Genomic DNA, 14145 nt, shown 5'->3' on the forward strand with positions numbered 1-14145 from the left:
GCTAAAAGAAGACGCAAAATATTCTTCCTCATGGAAGCATGCTTTGTTTCTCAGGCTAAGAAAAACCTGGAGCTTTAAAAGTGTTATTTTACGACCCACATTTGCCAAACATCTTTGGAAAGCACACCAGTGTCCAACAAGATGGCTGTTTGTCCAGTTTTAAAGTGTCATTTATTTCCTATTTGTCTTGTCCCATCTTTGCATCAGATACATGTCTGTGATATACCAAGTAGGGCAATTCCGTTGCTAAACCAATAGTTCTTCCTGATAAGTTTATCAGCAAATTGTGTTTCCCTTGCTCTCCTCACCAATTTGTTTGGCCTTTAAACCAAGCTCTCCAGGCTTTACTCCAGGGCGATACCTCCATGGAATATAACAGGATCCACACACCCAGAGCACACTGAGATACCTGTGTGCAGATACCTAAATTTGAGGTCTGAAACTGCTGCTAAATCCCACACTACAGTTATTTAATCAAGAAGAAAACCACCAGCAGCCTTCAAATACCTAAAATATGGTACTAAAAGGGAGAACAGAAATTGTTCTATGTAACTACCATGAACAGTACAAGAAATCAAACAAGTTAAACCAAAACAATAAAGATCCAGCTTAAGCCTTAAGAAAAAACTTCCTAAGATAACAACTGCTGTGTTCTGCGGGACATTGTGTAATCTTAACTACTGATTTTATTTTTTTTTAATAGGTTAATTATCTGATCTCCAGACAGGTGGATAAATCAGACATCCTCCCAAGGCTCCCCTTTTCTTGTTTCCAGTGACTGTAACACACCTATGCATGTTTTTCCCAATAGCCTCCCAACTCCAGACGAAATATCATTAACTTCAAAATCACATTTTTGCCTCCAAATATTGCACATCCTATCATTTCAATTAGTACCTAGCATCACTGTGACAGGCCAACTTGGGAAAAAAATCACCTATGTATAATTTTTCTATTTCTTTTCTTTGTGCACTTGACAGAAAAAAAATCTAGTATGTCAGTTTGCCTTTACTGAAAGACCATCAGACATCAACATGGCAACAAAAAGCTCTCATAGAAATTACTGTCAGTGGAATCACCTCTGAAAGGCTATACTACTTCAGCAATCACTATTAGAAACTCATTTTTTAATTAGTTTTCCTTCAAAAACCATGTATTGACAACAAAGTATTTCAACTACATTCCAAAAAAATTCCAACAGAAATGAACAGTTTTAACTATTCTTCATTACTGAAAGTTAAGGCAGGAAAAACAAATGTATTCCCTAGCAGCCAAATGCTTTCCTGAAAAGAAAAGCCTTGCTAATAGGATGAAGAGTCTTATTTTATCTTGCAACATACACTGCTCCAACACAGTGGATCTCATTTGCAGAAATGACTACACTCTTCCTTAAATGCTTAAATGCTTCCTTAAAGCATTTTTTCAAATGTGTAGTTTACTGTAGCTCTCCTAATTCCCTCTCTCTTCTCTTAAATACTCTGTAATTGCAGTTCTGCTCCACTCCACTGAAACTGCTTACACAATCCTCAGTGACACCTACCAAGATGTATCTTCCTCCGGTTTGAGCTGCCAGACCTTTCAATGCAACCAATTTCTCCTCCCTCCCATAAGTAAGTTTCCAGCTCAGACCAATCTAGCATCCCAGTTAAACCAATACCCTCCAGGTATGAAGAAATATGGTGCTTAGGGACATGGTTAGTGGCAGACTTGGCAGTCCTGGGTTAATGATTGGTCTTGATGATATTAAAGGTCTTTTCCAACATAAATGATTCTATGAAAATTCAAAACTTTCTCCAGACCTTTTGTTTTGGGATTTTGTTTCATGTTCTCTGACTGTTTATCACCTTACTCCCCCCACTACCTTCTCCAATTTGTTTTCTCCTTCTTGTTGCCTGGGTCTCCCACAGTTCTGATGTCAGTCTTTTCCTCTTTCCTTCTTGCACTAAGACTATGGCCTTTTCCATGGGAGGCTGCAACAGTCCAGCACTCAAGTCTCACGCAACTTGACCCACTCTAATGACATCAGGCTCTATCTTAGTAACTCTATGAAGTACTTTTTGCCTCTAACTTTATTCTCTTCAACATTCTCGTATCTCCAGCTATCCTTCTGATACTTCTTTGATGTTATTCTATTCCAATGCACAGAATACAGAAGTTGAATTCCTCATCTTTCTCTCCAAGTACCCTTCTATCCATCTCTAGTCCAAATTTGACCATCTTCACTGTTGACAGGCTTACCATTACAGAACAACATGTAGGTCTGTTCTTCAACCTACCTACAACCCCATGATCACAGAAAAGTCCACATATTTATTCTGTAGCAGTATCTTAGATACCACTTTATTCTTTCTTTTATGAATTAGGAAAAAATTAACATTTATCTCTGCCTTGGTCATCACTCAGTTCAAATTCTTTTTTCCCTCTTTTACATATTTCACATTGACGCCTCTACAATTTGTTCCCTCAAAATTCTGCTGATGAAAGCCTCCTGATGCCTTTTTAATCTGCCTTTTCTCAAAACCTGTTACTCATATCTTTTTCCATCTCACTCAAATGCACCCATGTCTCTACAAAAGTAGTATACCTGGATAGCTGTCCTTGTATAGCTGTCAAATGAGTATGATTTCCCATCTCAGAAGTGGAACACTTTGAAACAGAAGAAGTAACAGATTTATTCAAGCTGTTAGATTTGGAATCTAATACAAAAGTCATCCACAAGACTGGTTCTCCTTCCATATAACCACAGCTTATTTGCTTTACTTGCAGGGAAAGCAAATCTACCAGGCAAGTTTTGTGAGAAGAATTTGCATGAAATAATAATGTACAAAAACACTTACAGGCCTACATTTTCATAGAATCACAGAACGGTTTGGTTGGAAGGAACCTTAAAGACCACCTAGTCCTACCCCACACCCCCCCGCCACAGACAGGGACCCCTCCCCCCAGCCCCGTCCAGCCTGGCCTTGAGCACTGCCTGGGATGCGGCACCCACAGCTGCTCTGGGCAGCCTGGGCCAGCGCCTCGCCGCCCTCACAGGGAAGAATTTCTTCCTCATCTCTCATCTCCATCTCCCCTCTCTCATGTAAAGCCATTCCCCCATGTGCCATCGCCACCTGCCCTTGCCCAAAGCCCCTCCCCAGCTTTCTTGCCGGCCCCTTTAGGCACTGGCAGGTGCTCTAAGGTCTCCCCGCAGCCTTCTCCTCCCCAGGCTGAGCCACCCCAGCTCTCCCAGCCTGTCCCCACAGCAGAGCTGCTCCAGCCTCTGAGCATTTTTGTGGTCTCCTCTGAACTGGTTCCAATGCATCTGTGTCCTTCTTATGTTGGGGGCTGCAAAGCTGGACACAGTACTCTAAACGGGGTCGTAACCTGCTGGTCACGCTTCCGATGCAGCCCAGAAAAGCCAACTGTACCCTGGGTTGCAAAGCACACATTGTTGGGTCATGTTGAGCTTCTCATCTACCAACACCCACAAGTCCTACTCTTCAGGGCTGCTCTCAATCCCTTCATTCCCCCCCCAGCCTGTATTTGTGCTTGGGATTGCCCCAACCCACATGCAGGACCTTGCACGTGGCCTTGCTGAACTTTATCAGGTTTCTATGGGCCCGCCTGTCAAGCCTGTGAAGGTCCCTCATGAAACACAGTAAATGCATGCCTACATACAGATAATACAAACTACAAATGTTGACAAGTATCTGTACACACAAAGGGCCTTTATCCATTGGAAAAACTCATCAAGACACTTTAACACCAAAGGGCTACTTTTAGAACTCATGAGGTATACCTCTCATTTCTCTTTTCATCTTCCTTGACAGAATACCTAACTGAAAGCTATGTAACACTTCATCTTGACCACCTGATATAAGAATATTGCTCAAAAGCAGCATGTGCATGATATTTCCCCAAACAATTGATTCTTAAGAATGAACACATTCTTAACATGGCATGTTTGTCATGTCAGGGCTAACTTTATTAGCCTTTCTGCTATCACACTCTTGTTATCATTTCTGGGCATTCCCAATAGAGATAAGTGAAGCCAGTTCCTCTGAGAACAAGCCAGAGGTTTCTTAGGAGTCTAATTTTGGAGCCAGATGCTTTGTTGATTTATTATTAAAGGGTGAATTTATGTGACAGAAAAAAAGGCTACTTTTACCTGTGCTATTCTTATGGAGAGATGATGATGATAAATTGCCTAATGACTCTCCACTTTTCTGTTTTTCATTTATTATCAAATATCCAAACACTGGTGAACCTCTAAGAACCCCTAAATGAGTGAATGTAGCTGTGACATAGAAACCAATATAAATAAATAATGAATAGGGACAGAAATGTGTCTGAAAAAGCAAAAAAAGAAGGATACTGCCACCACACAGAAGCAGAAAAGGAAGACAGCAACAGCTGAAGTGGACATTCAAAGATTCAACCAAAAAAATGGAAAAAAAATACAAGAAAACAAGAATAAAGGCCTATAAATGCATGAACAATCTGAACATGAAGGACTAGATCTGCAAGGACCTCCAGTGTGCACCTCAGGTGTCCCACACTCCCAGGGCAACTGATCAATAGACTGATGAGATGTCCCTAGCAGGGACCACCTATGACAGCTCATTTTGCATAGTTGTGTATGTACCCAATTAACTTTGCTACAGGACGGACTGTCTTTTCCTTGGCAGCTGACCACTTCCCACCTTCATTTATCATTTATCATTTTGACAACATAATGTATGCATGACTGTGGCCTCTTCTGTGGGAGGCTGCAATAGTCGAGTGATGCTGTGGAAAAGGATTAGCACCAGAAATGGATTGTTCCAGATGAATCCAACTGAAAATCAAAACAGCAAATCCGCATGCCTGAACTATACCGCAGTGCAGTGGGTTTTAGGCTGGCACCGTCACACTGTTGAGTGGAGCACTCCAGCTTTGCAAGGCAAACAAACCGCAAGTCCAAACTACGGGAAGCTGTCAACAACTTCCTAAACATTCCAATGTGGGAATATGCTTTAATTACTCATCATCTGCTGGCATTACACCCCAATTTGAAATTACAAAATACGTGGGTCAATCTTCACTAAATGTGTTCTTCAGTTTTTTGAGGACCAGCTGTTTTTCAGAGTATATCAAACAGAATTTGCGTTCATAGGTTAAAATGCTTTACCATTCTCTGCGTCCAGTACCACCGGAACACTTTAGATCCATGTGGCAGTTTCTATTTAGATACTGCATGTAAGTTTAAACATCACTTGTACCCTTAACTGCTTATCATTTCCTTTTAGATCTCAGGAGAAAAAGAGATACTTAGAAAAATCAAAATGTTAGGAACCCAGCTTCACAGGCATTTGTGACTGTCATTTAGGAAAGTGATCACAGCATGCAACATGAAAAATATATGCATAGCACTTTAGGTAGAAGTAGTTACTCATAATGGAATCCACTTAACAGTTAACTTGGGTAGAGTGAAAACAGACTTCTAATGAAGAGGATAGAAATTCTCAATATCTTCAGTGATTATGAAAAAAGAGGCTCTGAAAAATCAAATACCTAAGAAAGATAATTTATCCAAAACATGCTCAGGGTACCCTCTCCTAATTGTCAGTCCATGTGTGAGGAATAAAAATATATTCTTTGTTTTGCATTAAGCAAGGGATTTACTGTGAAATTCAGGTACAAAGTGCTTTCTTTTGTGTTCCATTTTCTCTTCAGCAATTACATTTTGAGAAATTAAATATTTTAAATGGTTCTAAAGAGATTAATATCTCAGAATTCCTCATCTACATCCAGTCATCAGCACAGAGAGTGCAACTTTTTACACATCTTCCATTTCCAGTACACTTAATGTTTTTACAACAGTAGTACCCAGAAACACCTGTGCACAGATATCTACACATATAAGATACATATCTGAAGATTCCCCCCCCCCCCCCCCCCCATTCAAAAAGCTTGCTTTCAATTGTTATAAATTAAATCAAACACTGAACAGGTCTTAATTGGAGTGTGAAATGCTCAACACAAAGATGAGCCTTTAATGAGGACTTCAGAAGAAATTTAGTCATTTAAATGCAAGAGGGCAAGCTTGAAAATCTGCACTTCCACACCACCAAAGACCAGAGAGACACCAAAGTCCTGCTGATGACTGCTTTGTGATCGCAGGTTTCATCCTCTGGACCTGTGTCAACAGCCCAGGCACAGCGACATCATACTTGTACACTCCAAAAAAGGATGGCCATGTCAAACCATCGACTGGGAACAGTCCTAACTGCTGAACCATGTCTAGGAATTTCAGAGGAACATCTTGGTTGACCAGGGAAAAGGCAGACCCAGGATCTCTCTATCAATTTAACAAGAGATGATCTGAGTCACCTACATCTACAGAGCCAGGGCCCTGAAACAGTTCCATCTCCTGGCACAGAACCAGCCCGCAGTGCCCATGCTGTATACTCCCTGTTAGGGTCTGAATCCAGCTTTTCCTGAGTGGGATGGTATGCTACTCCAGTAAAAAAGAACATCTTTCAGGCAGTTTGAAAAGCAATTTGATGACAAAGAATGGCACAAGAGAGCAAATCAAATCACATAGCAAGAAATTTAGACAACCTGGTAAGAAAACAAATGCATTAGCCCACTCAACAGTAAGATACAAGGTAAAATAAGGTCCTACCCCAGATCCCTTCACTGCTCAACACAGTGTTTTAAGGAATCATGTTCAGCTGCCAACAACAAAAGAAAACACTTTTTAGAAGCAGAGTGCTACACTTCTGAAGAAGTGAGCATGACAGATATTCTGTTGGTCCACTACTTAATTTCAGAAGTTGCAGCTGCACTCCAGAGCAATTATACCCAAATCACTAAATTTATGATTGGCTTTAAGGGAGAAATGATAAAAACAGGAGGAGAGTCAGAACACCTTAGAATCACTCATAAAAAAAAATCATTAGCTAAATTCTGAAATTAGTATCTTAAGAATCAACTGTAAACATATCTCTAGCTCTTCTTAGTGATATTTCTCTTCTTCATGTAAAGAAATATTAGTACATTCTGCTCAAGAATCCACCCTCTACATTTGTTGTCTTCTGATTTCTTCTCTTCCCTGTTCTGAGCAGTAACTTTATTGTCACTCAAGATACTACTAAAATTAAGCATTATTATTCTGTGAATAGTTTATTTTATTAAAAGTTGTCTGAGTGCAACCTCTTTAAGATTACATTTCATTTAAGCTCCCCATCACACATCAGGTCAACCTCAGTAAGTGCAAAAGTGGATTTGGACATCCCTATTTAGGTAAGAAGGAGAAAAGAAGATAAACAAAAGAAGGAAAGTAATATAAATATAGCACCCATAGAACCTGCATATTGTAATGTTAGCTCTGGTGCAGTTACTTTGCTTCTGATAATCTTAGAATAAATCTTATTGCAGTTTGCTAAAGCATATCGGGAAATGATTCACTGACTATGACTTGGGATTTAGTCCTTTTTTTAAAATGTAAGCTCAATACTTGGAAGTAGCAGATGATTACAGACATTTTCTCTACAAGACCAGATCAGCGGTCAATCTACTGATCTCATAAATCAATGATCTACCAAAGTCTCTTCCAACCTGGATTACCCTATGATCCTACTCTGCAATACAGCAGGTACCAGTCCGGTCCCTGTCTCTGCATTCTGTTTTGCTGTCACCAAGGACTGTCTAGAGTCATCCCTCTCCTTGCTCATTCAGCCAGCTAGCTAATCAATGACTGTCCTCGACTCCTGCTCCTGCTTTAGGAGCAGGCTGTGCATCAACTGAAGCAGCCACTGACGTATAACCAGATTCTGGGATGAAATTTTAAGGAGTTGAATATTTGATGAACCAAAAACTGCATTTCTAAGCCTGTAAATAGTAAAAGATGAATGGGGAATGTCAGAAACGGAAAGACCTCTGCAGAAACATCAACATCATCCAGATTATGTCTCAACAAAAGTAGACAGGCCAGCGCTGCCGTTAACAAGAACCAGCCTGTGCTTCCCTTTTGAGAGCAAGGGTGCAATACTGGAACATTTTTCCTACTCAACAGCTAGAGTTGGCTACAGTTTCTGGAAAATATCTAACACCCACAATGGTAGCAGAGTGTTTTCTGATCATAGAGCAGTAGTCCAGGATGTGGCATGCTTTTGCTGCTAATCTCCAGGCTTTCCATAAGCACTTCTATTGTCTAATTAGAACAAGCATCCCTTGCACGATACTTCTCACTGAGTTTCTAGCAGAAGTCGCCAGGCAGTATCTCAGGCACCAAGTCTCTACACCCAAAGACAGCGTACATCCTCAAGATGAGAGCTTTCTGTCTCACATTAACAGACAGAAAAAAACCCAAACTAGTTCCTCCTAGAGTTCTCCTTCTCAGCCATTCCTGAAATTTGAGCAGTGCTTAAAAGATCTTTGAAAGCTCCTGGAAAGTCAAACTCCTGAAAAATCAAGCCCAAACTACAGCAAAAATAGATATAATCTACTTAGCCACATTTCTCAACAGAAAATAAGATCCTGTCTTCAAAACTAAGAGCAAAGTAATCTCTTCACCCAGGTGGATAAAATACAACGATACCCAACTTTGCATATCTGCAACAGGAATTAACTATGAGCAATACATAAGAAACTGCAATAAACATCATTACATATTGCACAGAGTTTTATCTTATTGGAACTAAGGACTTATTTATGTGTATTATTTTAATTGTACCAGAAATGTAAATGCAAGTTTCATGTGTATCATAAAAATTTGCAAGTAACAAAGTAAGAGCAATATACAAATGTATCCATACCACTGAAATTCTACACTTAATGAAATAAAATATTAGCATGTAAAGATAAAGCAACACCTATCACACAATAAATTACAAGCCAAGTAATTCAACAGTTGCAAAGTAAAAATAAATGTAATAAAAATTACATAAAACTGAAGTTAAGGCAACACACACCACTCTAATTTGAAGGTATAAATTTGACAGGAAGACATTGATTAAACCATCAAAACTTTTTAAGCTGAAAAAATTCAAAGTAAATAGCACACGTCAAAGAAACACAAAAGAATTAAGACATGGAGGTTAATAGCTAAAACATTCAAACAATCTTAACTCTGCCTGATGGTAACCTAATGTAAGGTCTAATGCACTTATCTTCTTTCAAACCAATTATAAAGTATGAGTTTTACTATTGTACTTCCTGATGGTTACAAGGGAACTAAAGACGCTGCACTTCTACAGTTACAAGTGTGAATAGCTTAAGTCTCATTTAGCACGACCTGACTTTGGAAATTCTTTTCTTTTTTATTGAAAATACTGTATACAAACATTAACCAAGAAAATCAAAGAAAAGAAGGGGGGGAAATGAATCCATGAGCCAGCATTCAATGAAGGGTCAAAAACAAAAAAAAAAAGGAAAAGAAAGCTTCTGACTCAGGACAATCAGAATAACTCTTTGGGCAAGAAAAAATTTTCAAGGCTTTACGCTGATTATCAACTGCAAGGCTAGGTCATTAAATAACATTCCCTCAATTAATTTCAGTTCTGCAGCTCTAGGAAAAAACAGAGAAGATAAAAAATCATTGACACAAAATTCTCAACATCTCTTTGTGGTAACTGCACTTTTCTACCCTGGAGTAAATGTAACATAGCTTACCTTGCAATGAAACAAAGACAGATTACTTTGTGTTCACTGCACAACAAAGACATCCATGTAGGCAGTTACCTGGAGTAGTTATTATGCTATAAATCCACACCTGGCTTACACTGAGCTCATCTGTCCATGTAACCATAACATAAATCATGATCATGTCTAGTTTGAATGAGCCTCCATAGCAGTTACCCTTTTCTTTAAGAATACCATATATAACAGAGCTCTAATGTGCTGAAAAGTACGATGATGATATATTTTCTTGAAAAGTAACCTGTTTTATGAGAAGAATAGAATAGTATAGACTATTTCAGTTGGAAAGGAACTACACTGATCATCTAATCCAACTGCCCGAGCAATTCAGGGCTGAGCAAAAGTTAAAGCATGTCGTTAAGGGCATTTTCCAAATGCTTCTTTAACACTGACAGGCTTGAGGCATCAACCACTTCTCTCCAGTGTTTGACCATCCTCTGGGTAAAGAAATGCTTCCTAACATCCAGTCTAAACCTCCCCTGGATCAGCTTCAAACTTTTCCACGTATCCTGTCACTCGATACTAGGAAGAAGAGATCAGCACCTCCCTCTCCAGGTCCCCTCCTCAGGAAGCAGTAGAAAGCAATGAAGTTGCCCCTCAGTCTCCTTTACTTACTCAAAGTCCTTACCCACTCCTCACTTTCCTTCCTGGAAAGTCCTTCCTGGACTTTCCTTCCATCCCTTTCACCAGCTTTGTTGCCCTTCCCTGAACACATTCAGGGACCTTCACATCCTGAAATTCTGGGGCCCAGAACTGCACACAGTGCCCAAGGTGAGGCCACGCCAATGCAGTGTACAGCAGGATAATCACCTCTTCTGACCAGCTGGTTATTCTGCTCAACAGAGATTAAAACAGCTTTACACTTTAACAGAACACAGGAGAAGGCAGCATGGGACCACTCTCATCAAAGAAATACAAGAAAACAGAGAGATGCTAAATGACTACGTAGACACAAAAAGAGGTGAGAAAAGCAATAAACAATAGGGTCAAAATTAAAAGAACATTATAAGTAGTCAAAGCACTTCACTCCCGGAAAACCTTTCCAAATGGAAGACTGGGACAGATGTGTCAATGATTAAACAAACGCCAAACAGCTACATAATTAAAATACAAACCAACGGGCACATGGGAGATTGTGCACTACCTGGTTAGGGCCACAAAAACGGTCAGAGGACAGGACACCTCTCCTATGAGGAGAGGCTGAGAGAGTTAGAGTTGTTCAGCCCGGAGGACAGAAGGCCTTATTGCAGCCTTTCAGTACTTAAAGAGGGCTTGTAAGAAAGATGGGGACAGACTTTTTAGTAGGGCCTGTAGCAACAGGATAAGAGGGAATGGGTTTAAACTAAAAGAGGCGAGATTCAGATTAGATATAAGGAAGAAATTTTTTACACTAATGGTGGTGAGTTGCTGGCACAGGTTGCCCAGAGAGGTGGGAGATGCCCCGTCCCTGGAAGTGTTCAAGGCCAGGTTAGACAGGGCTTGGAACAACCTAGTCTAGCATGTCCCTGCCCATGGCAGGGGGTTGGAACTAAATGATCTTTAAGGTCCCTTCCAGCCCAAACCGTTCTGTGATTCTACAGTTGCCTAAGACAGCAAAGCCAGGGCTCATGTCATCACGCTTTATCTGGTTATAATACAGACACCTCTATCTGAGCGAGTCACTGGACACCCCCTTTGCAGCCAGTGGAAAGAAAGAGGCATTCGGGGGGCAATGTTTTCCTGGTTTAAGTGTATTCCGACATTTACTGTTCGATGAATTAAACACGCAAGTGCCTGTTTTACCTATAAAAGCACAGCCCTTGAGTATTGCTGTAGTAGTACTTGCAGCAGCAACTCAATAATACATACAGTCCCTTCCAGTGCTCTATCCCAGCTCTGTACCTGGTATAATGTAAAGCCAAAACAAGGGGGTTTCTCCCCATACCCTCCTATTGGTGTGGAAAGAGAAGGAGCAATGGGCAACCTAATCCCATGCCTCTACTGTGATACACATTCACCGAATGAGCATTACAGAGGCACATGCGCAATCCAGGACAAAACCTGACTTACTACACGGTACTTTAGCAATGCCTACACATATGTGAGCAGCTGCAATGGCCCATCACTTAAAGCCAATTTAGTCTTCCTTGTATATGCTAACTTTGTGCTACTGCGACTACAATGAATTCAGCCAAATATAATACTGAAAAAGAAGAACCTTTGCTCATCCGAATTAGATACAAGTGAAGCCATAGTTGGCACCACAGATCTTTAGCATCCAAGCACAAAAGGCTTTTAAATAGTAGCATGGAGACCAAGTGAAGGAAGTGAGATGTTTCTCTCAAACTTCTTATTTCTGAGTCAAAAACACATTACCTAAATGTCAAGTCAATGTCGTTCATGCAATAATTGCACTAAAGACAAATGGTCACAATTAGTCAAATAAGTCAAATGTATCCCAGGACTCACACAGAATAATATAAAATATCCTCTAGTGAAAAAAAATAACCTGTCTAAATATAGCCCTTGTGTTTAATTCTCATAACTGACAGGTTTATTTAACAACACAAATTTGGCAAATTCAGACATTACACCCCTTTTCAAAACAGCAGCAATGAGAAGCTATTGAGTCCTGTGTACCACACAACTACCTTTTACTAGAAATAATATCCTCTTTCATTACACAACTTTGAATGATTCCTCAGAGCAGCATCCACACATAATCCTCTGAATAAAGAACCTCTGGATTCATTTTTCATTTCGGAGAGGGAAATTATGGTATCAGCAAGAGGAGTCTCCTTCAAGGCTTATCTGCATTCAAGAGGCTGCCAGTTGGGTGAAGTTTCTCCCCATTTAAGTAATTCTGTTTCCCAGCAACCCGCGCTGTTGCCAGGAGAAACCCCGGGGAGAGCTTCCTCCTCGCCGCAGTGCTGGGGGTACAGCTTTGTGCAGAGCTGCTCCACACCAGCACGCACATCCAGCTGTGAGCCGCATGCTAAGCAGTCCACCAGCAACTCCTGGGACTCAAACAAGACATTTTTTTTAGGGTTGGGTTTTTGGTTTTGGTTTGTTGTTTTTTTCTTTAGAGAGCGCTCAGTGATGAATGACATAGCCCTTTCTATTACAATGTAGTTAAGGGGTGATAAGGCAGTGCAGAGTTCTTTGGTTGGGGTGGTGTTACCTCAGGAGCAGCATCTACAGCTGGATGTGCAGCTCTCTGTATTTCCTGTATGCCTCTAATCTATCAAGCATCATGTGTGCATGCTAACTTCCTTTTTTTGTTGTTGTTTTCCAGCTGCCAAAGCTGAGAAAAAAGCACACGCAAAAACCCAAAAAATCCCCTTAGGTTGACTTAACCTTTGCAACACCTTCCAAAATGTAAATGTAATGGGTGGTTACAAAGTAATTCCTGTTTTTCCATTGACAGTACAATATTTACAGTTGTACACTTGGCTTGAAAATAAGCTGTTTAGTGTTTAGATGCAAATACCTGACAAGATTGGGGGGGGGGGGGGGGGGGGGGAGGAAGAGAAAAAGCCATGGCATGTTATTACAGACAGGATTTCCAAGCAAATTCATCTCACACCTACCTGTAAAGATGTTGTAACCACAAATTTCAGAAGTTGTCTTTCAGATAATAAACAAATTCTGGGGGTGAGGTGCTTCCACAAAGAAACATACACTGCTCTACATTCTTTATGATTTGAATCTCAGCATACGCAATGAAATTAAATTGTAATGAAATTTAATAATTTATTGAAATTGATGGCTGGAGTGTATTTGAGGCAAAGATCATCTCTTAGAATGAAGAAATAAGCAACTAACTCTTCGGTTCTAGAGAGGCAAATTGAAATTTGAGAAACACTAGACTACATATGAATGACATTGTCACTCAACGTGTTCCTGAACTGTACTTCAATGGAAGCCAGATCTCACATTTTTTGGTCCATATTCTATATAAACTTCAGTAAAAACAGGAAACTAGTTAATTCGTAATGTAGACACTGTATCAGGTAAATAAAGTGGTGGAAAAACTTTAAGACACTATTCCTTCTAAATCTTAAGAGAAAGTGTATTTCCTTTGTAGGCTTTGTTCTAAGGTATAATCTCACTCAATCTATTTTAGACCTACAATGTAGTGATACTGAATTCATGTCTGAAAAAAAGTTTTGTCTTTGCCCATGACTAACAAAGTTTTTTAACCATTAAAATAAAAAATTAACTAATATTTTTCATTTTATTCCTTACATCCTACCAAAAAAAAAAGCTTAGAAAACATTAGGCTTACATTTATTTTGCAATTCCATTGCAAAATCTCGTGCCTTGCACAATTTGGCAAACTGTCAGAATATCAGGGAAAATCTGTTTAAAACTTCTCAACCTAACACTGCATATATATTTAGGCACAGAGCAGCATAAGGTACCAGATTTTTTTCCCTAAATCTGCACAGTACAAAGAGGCTACAAAACCATGGAGATTTCCATGACATACTAATCCAC

At 39.9% G+C, this 14145-nt stretch overlaps 1 protein-coding gene and 1 long non-coding RNA gene across 3 annotated transcripts in view; both read right to left on the reverse strand.

Moving 5' to 3' along the window:
• MSRA (methionine sulfoxide reductase A) overlaps nucleotides 1–14145 on the reverse strand; it is a 292183-nt gene that overhangs the window by 269379 nt on the left and 8659 nt on the right. The window lies entirely within an intron of this gene.
• LOC308064559 overlaps nucleotides 1–14145 on the reverse strand; it is a 68662-nt gene that overhangs the window by 46177 nt on the left and 8340 nt on the right. The window lies entirely within an intron of this gene.

The sequence above is a fragment of the Falco punctatus genome (genome assembly GCF_963210335.1).
Source record: "Falco punctatus genome assembly, chromosome: 5".
Classification (NCBI taxonomy): Eukaryota; Metazoa; Chordata; class Aves; order Falconiformes; family Falconidae; genus Falco; species Falco punctatus.